The following is a 16,699-nucleotide window of genomic DNA, read 5'->3' as shown; positions in this document are numbered from 1 at the left end:
AGCGGAGGTTTCCACACTGCTGTCTACACTAAGGAAACGAACATAGGAATGTGCCTAAATGCCAAAAGCGACTGCCCAGATAGGTACAAGAGGAGTGTTGTTAACGCATATGTCGACCGTGCTCTCAGCCACAGCTCAGAATGGAAGCAAGTCGACGAAGAACTCTGTAGGGTAAGGCAGGTCCTAGTCAACAACGGCTTCTCCAATGATTTCGTCGAAGACATCATAAGAAGGAAAGTGAAACGCCATGCAACCTCTGAAGAGACAACCAACACAACTTTGGAAGAGAAGTTGAAGATTTTTCCAGTCCAAAGGTATTGCGTGATGAAAGTTTCTTTTTGCTGTATCCAGGCTTTTAAAAACAGAACGTTCCCTTGATTTTGTAACTTCAATGTGTTTTTTCAAAATGGTAGCACAGAAATCACTAAACGGTTCATCACCTAATTTGAGGAGACGGGCAGGTAGCAGAGACTTGGGTACAACTTGCTCACCAAGACATTGTTTCAGGAATTTGAGGCGGATGCGGAAACAGTGCGCTTTCACTAGTAGAGTAGCGAAGGTGGTCACGAAGGAATCAGTCTGAGGGAACAGCAAAGCAAAAGAGCGCGTGGTTCTCATTATGTGTGTATATCACAAAAATAAACACGTGATTACGAATGTGACAATGTCAGACCACGGAGGAAAATGAACGTTGCTAGTTCATTGTTACAGCTTGAAAAACAAAACTCTCTGTCTTCACAAAACTTAACAACTTCAAGGAAGTTGTTAAGTAAACATAAAGATCTTCTTAATCAATTTACTACCTCATCACCTTCATTACCATATCTATATGGACTTGTCAAGACGCATAAACCTAACAATCCCATGAGACCTATCATCAGTTCTGTGGGATCCATTTCTTACAAACTCTCCAAATGGCTTACCAAAATCTTGTCCCCATTGTTAGGAACTATCTCCTCTTCTCATTTGACAAATTCTCTTGATTTAGTTAACAAATTGAATAGTGTTCCTGTCACTCCTGATGTAAAGTTAATCAGTTTTGACGTTTGTTCCTTGTTCACAAAGGTACCGGTCGATGATATTCTCGATTATCTTGCTCGTGAACTAATGAGCCATGACTTACCTCTTTCTGCTGATATTATTGTCAGTCTTGTTAAGTTGTGCATTAAAGAATGTAAATTTACCTTTAATAATGATTATTATTTATAGACTTTTGGAATGGCAATGGGGAATCCTCTATCGCCATTGCTCTCAAACCTGTACATGGAATTCTTCGAAAAGAAATTTGTTTCAAAAATAACTCCTGGAATCATTCCTTGGTTTAGATATGTTGATGATATCTTGTGTATTTGGCCTTCAGATGTAAACACAGACGAATTTGTAGCCAAACTTAATGACCAAGTCACCTCCATAAAATTTACTATGGAGACTGAAATTGATAAATGTTTGCCATTCTTAGATGTGCTTATTCATAGGGAAAACTCTTCATTAAAGTTTAGTGTTTACAGAAAACCTACGAATAATTTATCTTATGTTCATTATTTTTCAGGGCATAGATACAATGTAAAAATGTCAATTTTTTCTTCAATGTATCTAAGAGCTCTTCGAGTTGTGAGTCCAGAATTCTTAGACGAAGAATTTAAAAATATTGATTCGATTGGTCTTAAGCTTTGTTACCCACTAAATTTTTTGGAAGTTTGTCGTAACAAAGCACGTCGTACATATTATAATAATGTATGCAGTGAAAGGATTCGCCCAAAGAATGTGTTATGTTTACCATATTTCTCTGGGTTTGAGAATATTGTTAAGGCCTTGAAACTTTTTAATATAGATGTAATGTTTAGCTACGAAAACACTGTTGGTAAGCTATTAGTTAGGAACAGCCCTCGTAGTGATAATTGCGTCATTTATAAAATACCTAGTAAGGAATGTAATAAGTTCTATGTCGGGCAAACATCTAAAGATTTAAAATGTAGAATATCGCAACATAAATACTCTGTAAGACATGGCCAATTGTCTAATGCTTTGTTTGTGCATTTGTCAGAAAAAGCTCACCAAATTGATTGGGAGAGTGCTTCTTCAATAACAAATTGTAAAAGCACCTATAACAGAAACATAATTGAATCTGCTTTGATACAGATCACCAAAGAAAGTAATTTGAATATTAGCAGTGGTCTATATAACTTAGATCCATTTCTAATAGATCAGCTAAAGGGCGATTTAAGTAGGATCATTGGAAAACATTTGTCTCACTAATTCATTGTATATATTTACCTCTTTATGTTATAATTACCTATGTATTGTGCTTGTATGTCTGCTGTATCAGATGGGCCATTGGGCTACATCGGATGGGCCAATTGGGTGCATCTGATGGGCCAATGGGCCGTCTGCGTTGTCCAAGTATTGTACCTCACCTTACTTCACCACTCTCTCCTGCCTATTTATACCCATCACTCGATCTGTAAAATCATTCCTTCTGAAGATGTATTTAATATACGAAAGTACTTAAGGAAATTTATGTTTCATTTTCCTCCGTGGTCTGACATTGTCATATATATATATATATATATATATATATATATATATATATATATATATATATATATATATATATATATATATATATATATATATATATATATGTCGTACCTAATAGCCAGAACGCACTTCTCAGCCAACTATTCAAGGCCCGATTTGCCTAATAAGCCAAGTTTTCATGAATTAATGTTTTTTCGTCTACCTAACCTACCTAACCTAACCTAACCTAGCTTTTTTTGGCTACCTAACCTAACCTTACCTATAAATATAGGTTAGGTTAGGTTAGGTAGGGTTGGTTAGGTTCGGTCATATATCTACGTTAATTTTAACTCCAATAAAAAAAATTGACCTCATACATAGAGAAAAGGGTTGCTTTATCATTTCATAAGAAAAAAATTATAGTAAATATATTAATTCAGGAAAACTTAGCTTATTAGGCAAATCGGGCCTTGAATAGTAGGCTGAGAAGTGAGTTCTGGCTACTAGGTACGACATATATATATATATATATATATATATATATATATATATATATATATATATATATATATATATATATATATATATATATATATATATATATATGTCGTACCTAATAGCCAGAACGCACTTCTCAGTCAACTATGCATGGCCCAATTTGCCTAATAAGCCAAGTTTTCATGCATTAATGTTTTTTCAACTACCTAACCTACCTAACCTAACCTAACCTAACTTTTTCTGCTACCTAACCTAACCTTTCCGATAGAGATAGGTTAGGTTAGGTGAGGTAGGGTTGGTTAGGTTCGGTCATATATCTACGTTAATTTTAACCCTAATAAAAAAAAATTGACCTCATACATAATGAAATGGGTAGCTTTATCATTTCATAAGAAAAAAATTAGAAAAAATATATTAATTCAGGAAAACTTGGCTTATTAGGCAAATCGGGCCTTGCATAGTAGGCTGAGAAGTGCGTTCTGGCTATTAGGTACGACATATATATATATATATATATATATATATATATATATATATATATATATATATATATATATATATATATATATATATATATATATATATACATATATATATATATATATGTCGTACCTAATAGCCAGAACGCACTTCTCAGCCTACTATGCAAGGCCCGATTTGCCTAATAAGCCAAGTTTTCATGAATTAATATATTTTTTCTAATTTTTTTCTCATGTAATGATAAAGCTACCCATTTCATTATGTATGAGGTCATTTTTTTTTATTGGAGTTAAAATTAACGTAGATATATGACCGAACCTAACCAACCCTACCTAACCTAACCTAACCTATCTCTATCGGTTAGGTTAGGTTAGGTAGCAGAAAAAGTTAGGTTAGGTTAGGTTAGGTAGGTTAGGCAGTCGAAAAAACATTAATTCATGAAAACTTGGCTTATTAGGCAAATTGGGCCATGCATAGTTGGCTGAGAAGTGCGTTCTGGCTATTAGGTACGACATATATATATATATATATATATATATATATGACATCATATATAAATCATATATAAAATGACATCATATATATATATATATATATATATATATATATATATATATATATATATATATATATATATATATATATATATATATATACATACATATACACACAGGTATTTAAATATCAGCGCATTTTGTTCAAGACTTAGATAAGTCCTTTCACTGGAGCCGCCTCTTCCTTATGACATCACCGGTCCTTTAAAGCAAGACCCAGACAATACTTACAATTCTTCCTGTATACAGCGAATGGCGTTTAACGTGTATTAACAAAATACACCCTTAAAAAAAATGTTATCAACATTTAAATGATGTAAATGTTGATCAATAATGCAAAATCATCAATCATCAAAATGTAAATGATGAATAAAAGTGCAAATTTCACTTAATGAGTTTGATGCACTTGCCCCATGCATCAGAGATGGGCCCTTGCCAAGTGGTTCAGGTCTAAATAAACCCGGACAATAGCGTCACCAGTCGTCTCCAGCTCGGGGGGAATGATGGTTACAAATGGGGAAGGTCTTGACCAAGGGGTCGTGAGACCCGTAATGTGCGTGTGGCTGAGGGTAATATATGGAGGTAAACACGGCCAGGATCGCTGACCGGGAGAGAGTCGGCAACCCGCCCCTTGGCTGAGTCACCACCAGCCGACCTTGGGACCCGACCCGTTGGGCGTCGCCATCAACCGCTCTCACTCACTCTCAATACCTCATAAAAATGCTCAATCTCACAATCTCACATATATATATATATATATATATATATATATATATATATATATATATATATATATATATATATATATATATATATATATATATATATATATATATATATATGTATATATATATATATATATATATATATATATATATATATATATATATATATATATATATATATGTGCGTGTGTGTGTGTATATATATTATATATAATGCAAAGTATTTTACTAATTCCGTCACTGGGGACAATATTTGCGAGTACGGGTGTGGTGTATTAATGGTGGAAATGAAGTGGGATATGCAGATGATGTCCTAATACAAGCTCCCACCTTGGGAAAAATTAAACAGTCCATTGAACTCCTTGGAAGGAAATGTATTGAGCTTGGTTACACTCTCTCCACAAACAAGACGAAGGCATACTCCCATCACAAGCGGAGAGCAAATGAAGAACTGCAAATTAATGGTGTAACACTTGAATGGGTTGACCACTATCGGTACCTTGGCGTCACTGTCGGCTCTAACAAGGGAAAGAAAGAGGAGCTCAATCAACTCATAGGAACATGCAAAAGTCGACTCAGGGCACTGAAAGCTATGAACTGGAATGGGCATGGAGCCTCTATTGCCGTGCTTAAAATGATGTACACAGCCTATGTGCGCTCCGTCATAGACTATGCCGCACCAGTTCTGTGCACCTACTCCCAAGGCGATATAAAAAGGCTTGAAAGCATTCAAAATGAAGCAATGACAATCATTCTTGGAGTCCCAAGAACTACCAAAACGTCTAATCTACGAGAGGAGTTGTCCCTCCCCAGTGTTAAAAGCAGAATTAAGGAGCTGAATGCTAAGTTTGCAATTAGGATAGCCAGAGATCCCCATTACAATGATATTGTTAAGAAAAAACTGAGCTCTGTGCTACTTTCAGGGGGAAACAGGAGAAGCAAAAAATGACATCACATATCAGCCTGCTACCTCGAAGAGCTTCACCTGCTTGAGCAAGCCCGTGAGCTCCTGCCTGTAGAGAGGTTACCTCCCTGGGAGGATGACTCAGGATTATGAACAATGAAATGGCAACGAAAAAAATCCAAGATGATACCACAAGAAATGAGGCACAAGTATCTCGAGGAAATTTATAAAGAAGCCGGAGATGAACTAGATCAAATCTACACTGACGGGTCATCTAATCCTGTCAATGGCAGGGCTGGTGCAGCATAAACGGTTATCAAGGATAATACTTTCCAACGCAGAAATGAAGAAAAAGCGCGTATTGAGAACTATGCCTCTTCAACGCAAGCAGAGCTAACTGCCATTGTTATGGTGTTAAGAACACCATAACAGAACACTAATGGTGCAGTGATTTGCACCGATTCAAAAGCAGCACTGCAGAGCCTAAGTAAAAATCAGGCAGAAAATCTTGCAATAGTCGCTGAAATTAAGAGAGCTGTGAGAGCACTTACCAATCAGGGAAGAGTCATCAAGTTTCTGTGGATCCCCTCCCATGTTGGAATATGTGGAAATGAACGAGCAGATGTGCCGGCTGCTGAAGGCGCTGAAGGAGACCATATTGAATACTTCATGCCCAAGACTCTACTACAAATTAGAGGTATTGTCAGGCAACATCACCGTGACAAGGTAACTGAGGAAAGGAGGATAGAAGCACAAACCTGTGAATCTATACGATGGTACAACATGGTTGCAGCTGGCAATCCCAATCATTATGGACGAAGAGGAGGACGAGGGAGAGAATCAGTAATAGCGAGAATCCGTCTTGGATACAAATATCCATGGAGATATGGAATGGAAACAACAGTTGATCAGCGAAGTTTCAGATTCTGTGGTGAGAGTGATGGACACCGCCTTGACCACTATCTACGTGAATGTGAACACCTGAGAGACATTAGAAGTATGTGTAGAATAATAAACCCCACATTGTTTGAGTTAGGAAAACACTATTTGTCATATATTGATACTGTTCTTAAAAGATTTCCCCATTTTGCACCCGCAAGATAACGGAAGCCTTTAAAGGGTTGATAGATGTTAATCTTCTTGTTTGAGGAGCGGTCCACTTGAGCAAGTCCCAGCTGTGTCTGGGTACAAGTGACAGGATGAACAACCCAGCGGGTTTTCTTCCTTTTGGGGAGTGTTGTACATGCTGCTATGGCGGTGTGTCCACTCACAAGATAAGTGGCGCTGCCCAATAAACTCGCCCCTCGGGGCAAAACTAAAAAAAAAGAAATGTGTGGTTGCTATACAGGATGGAGGGTGCCAACGTTGCTATACACTGCTCTAGGGGAGTGCCAACGTTGCTATACACTGCTCTAGGGGGGTGCCAACGTTGCTATACACTGCTCTAGGGGGGTGCCAACGTTGCTATACACTGCTCTAGGGGGGTGCCAACGTTGCTATACACTGCTCTAGGGGGGTGCCAACGTTGCTATACTCTGCTCTAGGGGGAGTGCCAACGTTGCTATACTCTGCTCTAGGGGGAGTGCCAACGTTGCTATACACTGCTCTAGGGGGAGTGCCAACGTTGCTATACACTGCTCTAGGGGGAGTGCCAACGTTGCTATACACTGCTCTAGGGGGAGTGCCAACGTTGCTATACACTGCTCTAGGGGGAGTGCCAACGTTGCTATACACTGCTCTAGGGGGAGTGCCAACGTTGCTATACACTGCTCTAGGTGGAGTGCCAACGTTGCTATACACTGCTCTAGGGGGAGTGCCAACGTTGCTATACACTGCTCTAGGGGGGTGCCAACGTTGCTATACACTGCTCTAGGTGGGTGCCAACGTTGCTATACACTGCTCTAGGTGGGTGCCAACGTTGCTATACACTGCTCTAGGTGGGTGCCAACGTTGCTATACACTGTTCTAGGGGAGTGCCAACGTTGCTATACACTGCTCTAGGGGAGTGCCAACGTTGCTATACACTGCTCTAGGTGGGTGCCAACGTTGCTATACACTGCTCTAGGTGGGTGCCAACGTTGCTATACACTGCTCTAGGGGAGTGCCAACGTTGCTATACACTGCTCTAGGGGGGTGCCAACGTTGCTATACACTGCTCTAGGTGGGTGCCAACGTTGCTATACACTGCTCTAGGGGAGTGCCAACGTTGCTATACACTGCTCTAGGTGGGTGCCAACGTTGCTATACACTGCTCTAGGGGAGTGCCAACGTTGCTATACACTGCTCTAGGGGAGTGCCAACGTTGCTATACACTGCTCTAGGTGGGTGCCAACGTTGCTATACACTGCTCTAGGTGGGTGCCAACGTTGTTATACACTGCTCTAGGTGGGTGCCAACGTTGCTATACACTGCTCTAGGGGAGTGCCAACGTTGCTATACACTGCTCTAGGGGAGTGCCAACGTTGCTATACACTGCTCTAGGGGAGTGCCAACGTTGCTATACACTGCTCTAGGGGAGTGCCAACGTTGCTATACACTGCTCTAGGGGGGTGCCAACGTTGCTATACACTGCTCTAGGGGGAGTGCCAACGTTGCTATACACTGCTCTAGGGGGAGTGCCAACGTTGCTATACACTGCTCTAGGGGGGGTGCCAACGTTGCTATACACTGCTCTAGGTGGGTGCCAACGTTGCTATACACTGCTCTAGGTGGGTGCCAACGTTGCTATACACTGCTCTAGGAGAGTGCCAACGTTGCTATACACTGCTCTAGGTGGGTGCCAACGTTGCTATACTCTGCTCTAGGGGGGTGCCAACGTTGCTATACACTGCTCTAGGGTGGGTGCCAACGTTGCTATACACTGCTCTAGGGGAGTGCCAACGTTGCTATACACTGCTCTAGGTGGGTGCCAACGTTGCTATACTCTGCTCTAGGGGAGTGCCAACGTTGCTATACACTGCTCTAGGTGGGTGCCAACGTTGCTATACTCTGCTCTAGGGGGGTGCCAACGTTGCTATACACTGCTCTAGGGTGGGTGCCAACGTTGCTATACACTGCTCTAGGGGAGTGCCAACGTTGCTATACACTGCTCTAGGGGGAGTGCCAACGTTGCTATACACTGCTCTAGGGGAGTGCCAACGTTGCTCTACACTGCTCTAGGGTGGGTGCCAACGTTGCTATACACTGCTCTAGGGGAGTGCCAACGTTGCTATACACTGCTCTAGGGTGGGTGCCAACGTTGCTATACACTGCTCTAGGGTGGGTGCCAACGTTGCTATACACTGCTCTAGGGGGGGTGCCAACGTTGCTATACACTGCTCTAGGGGGGTGCCAACGTTGCTATACACTGCTCTAGGGGAGTGCCAACGTTGCTATACACTGCTCTAGGGGAGTGCCAACGTTGCTATACACTGCTCTAGGGGGAGTGCCAACGTTGCTATACACTGCTCTAGGGGAGTGCCAACGTTGCTATACACTGCTCTAGGGGGGTTGCCAACGTTGCTATACACTGCTCTAGGGTGGGTGCCAACGTTGCTATACACTGCTCTAGGGGAGTGCCAACGTTGCTATACACTGCTCTAGGGGGGTGCCAACGTTGCTATACACTGCTCTAGGGGAGTGCCAACGTTGCTATACACTGCTCTAGGGTGGGTGCCAACGTTGCTATACACTGCTCTAGGGGGGTGCCAACGTTGCTATACATTGCCCTGGGAGTGCCAACGTTGCTATACACTGCTCTAGGGGAGTGCCAACGTTGCTATACACTGCTCTAGGGGGGTGCCAACGTTGCTATACATTGCCCTGGGGAGTGCCAACGTTGCTATACACTGCTCTAGGGGGGTGCCAACGTTGCTATACACTGCTCTAGGGGGGTGCCAACGCTGCTATACACTGCTCTAGGTGGGGTTCCAACGTTGCTATACACTGCTCTACACGTCACACAGGTAAAAAAAAAAAAAGGAGCTGGATAAAGTCGAAGCCTGAGCCATCGCCGGGACAAGTTATCATACCCCGGGATGATGAAAGTGTTATCCCAGGAACTAATAAGGACGAAAATGTCAATAATAACAGTAATAACAGCCCGTTGTGTTCGCCTGTACGCATTGTCTAATGCACTGGGAGGAAATGCCGTTTTAACGTTAGTATACGCTGTTGTCGTCCGTCCGGGCCGCTGGCGTTAATGACTCACCAATACTTACTCAGGAGGCGTGAGTGAGTGAGGACCTCCGTGAGGTTACTACGGGACACGTGAGTAAGCTGCGGAGCGCGAGTCGTGCGCAAGAAATGTGTTGTTTTAAACTATGACTAAAACCTTCGTTGCTCACTGACTTGTGTGTTTCTTGCGGGATCCATTTCCGGTTATTTCGTCGTGTGTTCTCAGTAGTTGATGTGAGTCAGACCAGGCTGGTGGTACCTACCACCACTACCACCACTACCACTACCACCACCACCCCACACCAGACCAGGCTGGTGGCACCTACCACCACCCCCACCACCCCACACCAGCCTCCTCACCTCCTGAGGGAACCTCAGTCTCCAACCCAGCAATCCCAGAGGGGACTGCAACATCCCAGCCCACCTCCCAATAGGGCCCCTAACCCCCAGCACAAACCTTTCCTTGCCCCTGCACAATGGCCACTATATCACCCAAATCCTCCCTCTCCCCTTAGCCCAAATATCCCCTGCTTTCCCAGCGCCTGGTCTTCCTGCCCCAGAAAGACCTAGGCCCTCCATCCCCCACTCCACCTTCCCCCGAGCCCCTGGCAACTACCTCACAGGATTTTATTGCACAAGAAGAAAACCCCTGATGTAATAGGACTCACGGAAACAAAATTGCCAGGAGTCATAACAGATGCTGTGTTTCCAAAGGACTACTATATAGTAAGGAAAGAGAGGGAAGGGAGAGGAGGTGGAGGAGTGGCCCTGCTGATAAGGAAGGACTGGAGTTTTGATGAGATGGAAATTCCGGGCTGTGACGGGTTCAGAGATTACATAACAGAAACTATAACAATGGGTGGACCTAAGATAATAGTGACAGTCATTTACAATCCTCCCCTAAATGACAGAAGACCCAGACAGGAGTTTGATAGGAACAACATGGCAACTAATAATATAATAGAGAGAGCAGCATCAGTTGCCTGCAAGAACGACTCAAGACTCTTAATCATGGGCAATTTCAACCATGGAAAGATAGACTGGGAGAATGGGGACCCACATGGTGGTGCAGATACGTGGCGAGCTAAACTCTTGGAAGTGGCAACAAGGAACTTTCTGAGCCAGCATGTCAAGGAACCCACAAGAGTGAGAGGCAATGATGAACCAGCTAGACCCGACTTGATATTCACCCTAAATGAGTCAGAAATAAGGGAAGTCAAACTTGAAGCCCCCATAGGAATGAGTAACCACAGTGTACTGACTTTTGAGTACTTGGTGGAGGTAGGGATAACCTATCCAAGGATGGGATCGGAGGGAAAAAGACTAAATTACCGAAGAGGAAAATATGACGAGATGAGGCACTTCCTAAGGGGGAATACCATGGTCACCCAGAAGTGCCAGGAAGCTGCAGACAGGTTTATCCCGGTCCAAAAGGAGAAAAACGAAAAGCAACAGAAAAACCCATGGTTCAACCAGGAATGCAAGGTAGCGAAGCAACTGAATAAAAGAACATGGAGAAACTACAGAAATAACAGAACACTGGAGAGCAGGGAGAGATACCAGAGGGCCAGAAATGAGTACCTCAGAGTGAGGAGGGAAGCAGAGAGACAGTTTGAAAATGACATTGCGAGTAAAGCCAAGACCCAACCAAAGCTGCTCCACAGCCACATCAGGAGGAAAACAGCAGTGAAGGAACAAGTGATGAATTGAAAAAAGGGGAGAACAGACACAGAAAATGACAAGGAGGTGTGTGAAGAACTCAACAAGAGATTCCAGGAGGTGTTCACAATAGAACAAGGAGAAACCCCTGCACTAAATGAGGAGGAGGCAAACTAAACAACTTTGGAGGAATTTGACCTCACCAGCGATGAGGTCAAAAGGTGTCTGTTGGAGCAGGATGTGACAAAGGCTGTTGGCCCTGACAGAATCTCACCATGGATACTAAAAGAAGGTGCAGAAGCACTAAGTGTTCCACTCTCTATGGTGTATAACAGGTCACTGGAAACAGGAGACCTACCAAAAAGTTGGAAGACAGCTAACGTAGTCCCAATATACAAGAAGGGTGACAGGCAAGAGGCACTGAACTACAGGCCAGTTTCTCTAACTTGTATACCATGCAAGGTGATGGAGAAGATTGTGAGGAAAAGGCTCGTAGAGCATCTGGAGGGAAATAACTTTGTAGCGCACCACCAACATGGGTTCAGAGATGATACATCGTGCCTCACAGGTTTACTAGAATTCTATAACCAGGCAACAAAAAATAGGCAGGAAAGGGAAGGGTGGGCCTACTGCATTTTCCTGGACTGCCAGAAAGCCTTTGACACAGTACCCCATAAAAGGCTGTTAAAAAGTTGGAGCAACAGGCAGGAGTAAAAGGGAAGGTGCTACAGTAGATAAGGGAGTACTTAAACAACAGGAAACAGCGAGTAACGGTGAGGGGGGAGACATCAGAGTGGCGAGATGTCACCATCGGAGTCCCACAGGGCTCAGTACTTCGACCCATCCTGTTTCTAATATATGTAAACGATCTTCCGGAGGGTATAGACTCATTCCTCTCAATGTTTGCTGATGATGCAAAAATTATGAGAAGAATCAAGAGGGATGAAGATAGACAGAGACTACAGGATGACCTGGACAAACTGGAGGAATGGTCTAGAAAATGGCTGCTAAAGTTCAACTGAGGAAAGTGTAAGGTAATAAAATTAGGCTAAGGGAGCAGGAGGCTGAACACAAGGTACCATCTGGGAGGTGAAATCCTGCAAGAGTCAAATAGAGAGAAAGATCTTGGGGTTGATATCACACCGAACCTGTCCCCAGAGGCCCATATCAAAAGAATATCATTAGGGGCATATGCTAGACTGGCCAACATAAGAACTGCCTTTAGAAACTTGTGTAAGGAATCGTTCAGGACCCTGTATACCACTTATGTAAGACCAATCCTGGAGTATGCAGCTCCAGCCTGGAATCCATACCTAGTTTAACACAAGACAAAGAGAAGATTCAGTGATATGCCACCAGGATAGAGTCTTCAGATTGAGATAAAGTAAGACAAGAGGACACATATAGAGGCTGGAAACACAAATGAGCCGAAGGAATGTAAGGAAATACTTGTACCTGTACTGGTGGTCATCAAGTGGAATGAACTGAAGGACGAAGTTGTGGAAGCCACCTCCATCCACAGCTTTAAGCTCAGAATCGACAAAGAATGTCAAAATAGTTAAGTTATAATGCAAGAGGTATAACAAGGAGAGTAGAGAGGACATAAAGAGCTGTACTCCCCGTAGAGAGTAAGGTAAGCACCTCCACACTTCACCACCAGTGTTATAGGGAGGCAAGCTTGCCTCGAGGATATGTAAATCGACTTGAGAATGGTCCAGGACAGACCGAAACGTCGTCGTCCCTTCACCTTCTAGTGTGTGGTCTGGTCAACATGTAAGGAAAGTCAGGGCGATCAGAGGGGCAGGCGGTGTAGCTCTTCCCCTACACTCCAACTTTGAGCAAGTAAAATTAGCAGAGGAATCTGGCCACCAAGAGTGAGAACAGCAACAGTCTGAGACGTGAAGAAAGTCTTAGCAATGGTTTACAATCTCCCACCAAACAATAGAAGGTAATGGGAAGAATACAATAAATGCAGTCAGAATTGTTTAAAAGTAATAGAAAAAAAAACAGCCATAGTGGGAAGAGGAACAAAAGTTCAAATCCTAATTCTGAGGGAATTTAACCACAGGGAAACAGACTTTTTTTTTTTTGAGATATATACAAGAGTTGTTACATTCTTGTAGAGCCACTAGTACGCGTAGCGTTTCGGGCAGGTCCCTGGAATACGATCCCCGCTGCGAAGAATAGTTTTTACAACCAAGTACACATTTTACTGAGTTAAACAGAGGCTACTGTTAAGGATTTGCGCCCAGTAAATCCTCCCCGGCCAGGATACGAACCCATGACAAAGCGCTCGCGGAACGCCAGGCGAGTGTCTAACCACTCGTGTGGTAAAAGCACTCGCTAAAAGCAAATTACTTAACAGAACCAAGATGAGTATGAGGAGAAGACCCACCACCAACACTAGACTTTATGTTTTCCAAAAATGAGGCAGATATGGAAACAGTAGAGTGGTCTTAGCAGCTAGCAACTACGACATTTTCATGCTTGACCACACACACTGGAGCTAAAAGACGAGGTTACATAAAGACACTCAATGATGAAGAAGTAAGATCACAGGTGTGGAGACTATAATATGATGAGGGACTTTCTGCGTGACATACATTGTGAAAGAGAAATGGAAAGAAATGGAATTTCATCATCTCATCAGAAAATGAGATGATGAAATTCCTTGGTGGGAAACGAGCCGTTGCAATGAAACAGTTCATTCCTCTCAAGAAGGTGGATGAGAAAGGTAAAGTATACCCTTGCATCAATGGCCAATGCAGGGAGAACTAAACAACAATACAAAGAGCCTGAAAAAAATACAAAAGACAATAGAGCAACTCGTCCTCCTAAAAGAACGTCGCAGTTTGACGTTTAAGACCAAAAATAGTCGTACTAGAAAATGGTAGCGGCTGGTAACATTGATATACTGTCCCTTGTAGTCACCGTAGAAGTGAGGAATTATGTGACAGAATCAATTGTGGTCAGGAGGCCTGGTCGACGACCGGGCCGTGGGGACGCTAAGCCCCGGAAGCACCTCAAGGTAGGTCAGACCTACTCTCCCCCTGGCTCCTGAAGGAGGCGGCACACGTACAGTGTCATCAGCTATTTACATGTTTTAATAGAAAGCTTGGAACAGGAAATCTCCCAGAACTCTGGAAGGAGACAAACATATTCCAACTTTTCCAAAAAATCTGATGGAAAAGAAGTACTTAATTACAGTCTGGTGTCATTGACCAACTTATCTTCTTACAAAAAACGTCGCTTTTCGCTCGTATGCGTTACTAAGGCCAACAATTGTTCTACTAGAACCCCTTCCATTAGAAAGTGACGTTCTGTCCCGTTTTCTGTTCTTGGGTTCTCTGGCTTAGTCTGTTAGGCTAGGAGACGACGCTTTAAATTAACCGTTTTCTCGTCATTTAGGAACCTTAGGAGGACGGGCTGCATTGACACGTATACCTTGTACAGTGATGAAGAAGGTAATCAGCTTGGGACTGACTGCTTTGGGGAGGAACGACCGTGACAAAGTCCACCATCACTTTAGAAAGGGCAAGTCATGCCTGATAAACTTGACTGAGTTTTATGAAACGGTAATTACAACAAAACAGGAAAAAAAGGTTGGGTAGATTTTGTTTTCCTTGAGTGGCAAACACTTCCCGGGACACTCCCCCTTGATCACTGTTCTACATGATAGTGACGAAGGCTGAAATAACTGGGAAAAGATTGAATTGACAACAGCGCCACCACCACTGCAACAGTCCCACCACCACCACTGCAACAGCCCAACCACCACCACTGCAACAGTCCCACCACCACCACTGCAACAGCCCAACCACCACCACCACTGCAACAGTCCCACCACCACCACTGCAACAGCCCAACCACCACCACTGCAACAGTCCCACCACCACTGCAACAGTCCCACCACCACCACTGCAACAGTCCCACCACCACCACTGCAACAGCCCAACCACCACCACTGCAACAGTCCCACCACCACTGCAACAGTCCGACCACCACCACTACAACAGTCCCATCACCACTGCAACCGTTCCACCACCACTGCAACAGTCCCAGCACCACCACTACAACAGTCCCACCACCAATGCAACAGTCCCACCACCACCACTACAACAGTCCCACCACCACTGCAACCGTTCCACCACCACTGCAACAGTCCCAGCACCACCACTACAACAGTCCCACCACCACTGCAACAGTCCCACCACCACCACTGCAACAGCCCCTCCACCACCACTGCAACAGTCCCACCACCACCACTGCAACAGCCCCGCCACCACCACTGCAACAGTCCCACCACCACCACTGCAACAGCCCCTCCACCACTGTAACAGTCCCACCACCACTGCAATAGTCCCACCACCACCACTGCAACAATCCCACCACCACTGCAACAGCCCCTCCACCACCACTGCAACAGTCCCACCACCACCACTGCAACAGCCCCTCCACCACTGTAACAGCCCCCACCACCACAGCAACAGTCCCACCACCACCACTGCAACAATCCCACCACCACTGCAACAGTCCCACCACCACCACTTCAACAGCCCCACCACCACTGCAACAGTCCCACCACCACCAACACTGCAACAGTCCCACCACCACTGCAACAGTCCCACCACCACTGCAACAGTCCCACCAACACCACTGCAACAGTCCCACCACCACTGCAACAGTCCCACCACCACCACTGCAACAGTCCCACCACCACTGCAACAGTCCCACCACCACCACTGCAACAGTCCCACCACCACTGCAACAGTCCCACCACCACCACTGCAACAGCCCCACCACCACCACTGCAACAGTCCCACCACCACTGCAACAGTCCCACCACCACCACTGCAACAGTCCCACCACCACTGCAACAGTCCCACCACCACTGCAACAGTCCCACCTCCACTGCAATAGTCCCACCACCACCACTGCAACAGTCCCACCACCACTGCAACAGTCCCACCAACACCACTGCAACAGTTCCACCACCACCACTGCAACAGTCCCACCACCACCACTGTAACAGTCCCACCACCACCACTGCAACAGTCCCACCACCACTGCAACAGTCCCACCACCACCACTGCAACAGTCCCACCACCACTGCAACAGTCCCACCACCACCACTGCAACAGTCCCACCACCACTGCAACAGTCCCACCACCACTGCAACAGTCCCACCACCACCACTGCAACAGTCC

The sequence above is a fragment of the Procambarus clarkii genome, chromosome 6 (assembly GCF_040958095.1).
Source record: "Procambarus clarkii isolate CNS0578487 chromosome 6, FALCON_Pclarkii_2.0, whole genome shotgun sequence".
NCBI lineage: Eukaryota > Metazoa > Arthropoda > Malacostraca > Decapoda > Cambaridae > Procambarus > Procambarus clarkii.
The sequence above is the reverse complement of the archived record's forward strand: the minus strand, read 5'-3'. Positions refer to the sequence as shown.